The sequence below is a fragment of the Schistocerca serialis genome, unplaced genomic scaffold, assembly GCF_023864345.2.
Source record: "Schistocerca serialis cubense isolate TAMUIC-IGC-003099 unplaced genomic scaffold, iqSchSeri2.2 HiC_scaffold_1211, whole genome shotgun sequence".
Taxonomy (NCBI): Eukaryota; Metazoa; Arthropoda; class Insecta; order Orthoptera; family Acrididae; genus Schistocerca; species Schistocerca serialis.
In genome coordinates this window covers 32501-37500 of record NW_026047416.1, presented here as the reverse complement: position 1 = coordinate 37500, position 5000 = coordinate 32501, and the positions used below count along the sequence as shown (strand labels likewise).

The 5000-nt window shown below is 51.1% G+C and overlaps 1 non-coding gene across 1 annotated transcript in view; it reads left to right on the top strand.

The window, feature by feature from the left end:
* The first annotated feature begins 4327 nt into the window (after positions 1 to 4327).
* Positions 4328 to 5000, top strand: part of LOC126435542 (small subunit ribosomal RNA) — a 1909-nt gene continuing 1236 nt past the window's right edge. The window contains exon 1 of the ribosomal RNA XR_007580017.1: positions 4328 to 5000. This exon is cut by the window's right edge and continues 1236 nt beyond it. This is a non-coding gene — a ribosomal RNA (small subunit ribosomal RNA).

The following is a 5000-nucleotide window of genomic DNA, read 5'->3' as shown; positions in this document are numbered from 1 at the left end:
CGACTGGAACCAGAGTAACCGTATACACGGCACTGATTAGTAATAGATGCAGAGCCATCAGAATACAGATAATATATACAACCGTCCCTATACATGCTGAAAGACTCTGCACACAATGAGAACCACACGTCAGCCAGACACTATCACACACTACTCTCTGCCTCTAACAGGCACACACACAATATCTAACCACCAGCATGGAAGAACATCCGGTGCATCCTCTCCGCCACATTACACAATCCACACTATCATAACCAGACCGGGAGGTCCACCCACAAAACAGAATATCCCACCCTTCCGACATCCGCCATTGCTCAGTTAAGCCACGAACACCCACACATGTCCTACACAGGGGTGCACCCAACATCACAATACTGCCTCCTGTCACAGTACACAAACAATGGCAGGAATGAAAGACACACATCTGCCATAACCTTGGAATCGGAGCGCCGCCTGTCATGAGCCACAAGTGCATCCTGACGTGACAAATCGGATGATCCCGCAGGCATGCACTTACGATAATCACTATCAACGAACCTGCCGCCCCCCCCCCCAAATACACCTTTCCCTACAACAATGTGTACCTTAACCTAAGCGATATTGTACCTTAACCTCAGCTATATCGTACCTTAACCTAACCTACATTGCGCCTTAACCTAACCTACGTTGTACCTTAACCTACGTTGTACCTTAACCTAACCTACGTTGTACCTTAACCTAACCTACGTTGTACCTTAACCTAACCTACGTTGTGCCTTAACCTAACCTATGTTGTGCCTTAACCTAACCTATGTTGTGCCTTAACCTAACCTATGTTGTGCCTTAACCTAACCTATGTTGTGCCTTAACCTAACCTATGTTGTGCCTTAACCTAACCTATGTTGTGCCTTAACCTAACCTATGTTGTGCCTTAACCTAACATATGTAGTGCCTTAACCTAACCTATGTTGTGCCTTAACCTAACCTACGTTGTGCCTTAACCTAACCTATGTTGTGCCCTAACCTAACCTATGTTGTGCCTTAACCTAACCTATGTTGTGCCTTAACCTAACCTATGTTGTGCCTTAACCTAACCTATGTTGTGCCTTAACCTAACCTATGTTGTGCCTTAACCTAACCTATGTTGTGCCTTAACCTAACCCATGTTGTGCCTTAACCTAACCCATGTTGTGCCTTAACCTAACCCATGTTGTGCCTTAACCTAACCCATGTTGTGCCTTAACCTAACCCATGTTGTGCCTTAACCTAACCCATGTTGTGCCTTAACCTAACCCATGTTGTGCCTTAACCTAACCCATGTTGTGCCTTAACCTAACCCATGTTGTGCCTTAACCTAACCCATATTGTACCTTAACCTAACCCATATTGTACCTTAACCTAACCCATATTGTACCTTAACCTAACCCATATTGTACCTTAACCTAACCCATATTGTACCTTAACCTAACCTAATTTGTGCCTCAACGTAACCTAATTTGTGCCTCAACGTAACCTAATTTGTGCCTCAACGTAACCTAATTTGTGCCTCAACGTAACCCATGTTGTGCCTCAACGTAACCCATGTTGTGCCTCAACGTAACCCATGTTGTGCCTCAACGTAACCCATGTTGTGCCTCAACGTAACCCATGTTGTGCCTCAACGTAACCCATGTTGTGCCTCAACGTAACCCATGTTGTGCCTCAACGTAACCCATGTTGTGCCTCAACGTAACCCATGTTGTGCCTCAACGTAACCCATGTTGTGCCTCAACGTAACCCATGTTGTGCCTCAACGTAACCCATGTTGTGCCTCAACGTAACCCATGTTGTGCCTCAACGTAACCCATGTTGTGCCTCAACGTAACCCATGTTGTGCCTTAACGTAACCCATGTTGTGCCTTAACGTAACCCATGTTGTGCCTCAACGTAACCCATGTTGTGCCTCAACGTAACCCATGTTGTGCCTCAACGTAACCCATGTTGTGCCTCAACGTAACCCATGTTGTGCCTTAACGTAACCCATGTTGTGCCTTAACGTAACCCATGTTGTGCCTTAACGTAACCCATGTTGTGCCTTAACGTAACCCATGTTGTGCCTTAACGTAACCCATGTTGTGCCTTAACGTAACCCATGTTGTGCCTTAACGTAACCCATGTTGTGCCTTAACGTAACCCATGTTGTGCCTTAACGTAACCCATGTTGTGCCTTAACGTAACCCAATTTGTGCTTTAACGTAACCTAATTTGTGCTTTAACGTAACCTAATTTGTGCTTTAACGTAACCTAATTTGTGCTTTAACGTAACCTAATTTGTGCTTTAACGTAACCTAATTTGTGCTTTAACGTAACCTAATTTGTGCTTTAACGTAACCTAATTTGTGCTTTAACGTAACCTAATTTGTGCTTTAACGTAACCTAATTTGTGCTTTAACGTAACCTAATTTGTGCTTTAACGTAACCTAATTTGTGCTTTAACGTAACCCATGTTGTGCCTTAACCTAACCTATATTGCGCCTTAACCTGACGCACGTTGTCGCTGAACCTGCTCTGTAATTGTTATGCAACTCGTTAAATTAGTGTAGTGTTGCCTAACCGCAACCCTCGCAATATAGTTCGCTATTCGCACTGCCCGGTCCCCTGTGTATCGCGTCATGTTAAACACCTTGCAGGTGTTGCTGACTTTCCACATGCTCCTGCTATACACTGTAATGTGGATAGCAGCAGGACGTACATGCCCCCCCCCCCCTTCCCCCCTGCCTTCGCAAGCTGGTCGTTGAGAAGTTTGCATGTTCAATGCCCTTCGCATGCCGACGTACTCAGCCTACATTGTGGTACGGCCTGTCACCTGTCCGCCGATGTACGCAAAACCCACAAACTGTACTGCACATTGGTCCGTATGTACTGAATGATACATCGTGGCACATGTGTGACCGTACGACGACTGCGCCTAGCAACGGCAGACCATACAGTCCAAATATTGTGCACGCAGCTACGTGTCGTCTCCCTATAAGAGCTGGATTGCAGTGTGGTACGCCATTCAGACGTGTGGGAGGAACGGACGCCCTGGATGGCGATCAGCATGAGCAGTCTGTTGATGTAGTGGAGCGTGTATTCGGACGTAGTCGTCTCTTCTCACACACCGTGATAGCATGTTGCACCGCGTTCCACATCTGCGACATCCTGCAGAGGCCGGCTGACAGTCGTTCGCGCAATGGACACCGCATACGTACGGGGGCTACCTTCCACGTGTTCTCGAGGCGTGCACATGTTGTTGCGTCTATGTGGGCAGACGTAGTGTGTTGTGACACCTGACACAGGCATGCAATACTCGTTGCAAATGGCGATGGACGTCTACGTTTGCTGGTGACGTTACGCAAATGAACAACAGGTAACCCGTTGTGGTGCGGTTGTTCTCGCTAGAGGTGAATCAGTGTTGGCGACGATCGGTCGAGCTATTAACCGGTTGTTTCAGGGATACCCACCATGCCCACGAACGTGAAAGGGGACCCACCATGCCCACGAACGTGAAAGGGGATCTGGGTGTGAGGCGATACGCGGCGGTGGCTGGGTGGGACCGTCCCCGGCCGGTGAGGGGGGGCCGCCCGGCGTGCTGGCAGCGCGGTGCGTGGGCGCACGCGCTACAGCCGGCTGGTGGGGGCGGCCAGTGGCAGGCGCGCCGGCCGACGGACGCGGCAGGCGGCGCAGCTGCGCGCCGGCGCCCCCTGCTCGCGGCGCCTTGCGGCCAAAGCAGGTCCTCGCGGGCCCGGTGCGAAGCGCGGTGGCCATCTGCAGTGTGCTGGTCCGATTGAGGACTGTGTGCGCTGAGGATGCGCCGCCGCCCGGCGCTCGGCGCCGCGACGCCGTCTGCTGCTCGGTCGCCCCAGCGGTTCTCGCAGGTGGTTTGTATCGCAGCTGTGCGGACGTGTTGGCGCGTGCGCTGTGCTGGGAGAGTTCGCTTCGGCACCCAAGTGGGGCTTTTGTCCTTCTGTGGCGCTGGCGTTGGAGCTGCCGGTCACCGTAGGTGGCGCGTGTTGTCTCCCGCCGGCAATGCCACGACAGCACGCTCCCGGGCCTCTGTCGGCAGCGGCAAGCTCAGTTGGGAGCACGGGTGGTCGCACCTAAAGCGTCTACTCGCCTAACTCCGGGCGATTGCGCCTCTCTCGAACCCGACCAAGTACTTAGGACGGCGCTGCGCGCCGCCGGGACCTGAGAGGGTTTCGAGGTGTGTTGTGCAGGGGAGCTCAGCCTCCTCCTGTTTGCAGAATAATTGAGCGGACGCTTGCGTGTTCGCGCGGGCCCCCGGGACACACTCCCGGGCGGCCGGCTGCTCAGCTCTAGTTGACGCAGCTCCCTGGTTGATCCTGCCAGTAGTCATATGCTTGTCTCAAAGATTAAGCCATGCATGTCTCAGTACAAGCCGCATTAAGGTGAAACCGCGAATGGCTCATTAAATCAGTTATGGTTCCTTAGATCGTACCCACGTTACTTGGATAACTGTGGTAATTCTAGAGCTAATACATGCAAACAGAGTCCCGACCAGAGATGGAAGGGACGCTTTTATTAGATCAAAACCAATCGGTCGGCTCGTCCGGTCCGTTTGCCTTGGTGACTCTGAATAACTTTGGGCTGATCGCACGGTCCTCGTACCGGCGACGCATCTTTCAAATGTCTGCCTTATCAACTGTCGATGGTAGGTTCTGCGCCTACCATGGTTGTAACGGGTAACGGGGAATCAGGGTTCGATTCCGGAGAGGGAGCCTGAGAAACGGCTACCACATCCAAGGAAGGCAGCAGGCGCGCAAATTACCCACTCCCGGCACGGGGAGGTAGTGACGAAAAATAACGATACGGGACTCATCCGAGGCCCCGTAATCGGAATGAGTACACTTTAAATCCTTTAACGAGTATCTATTGGAGGGCAAGTCTGGTGCCAGCAGCCGCGGTAATTCCAGCTCCAATAGCGTATATTAAAGTTGTTGCGGTTAAAAAGCTCGTAGTTGGATTTGTGTCCCACGCTGTTG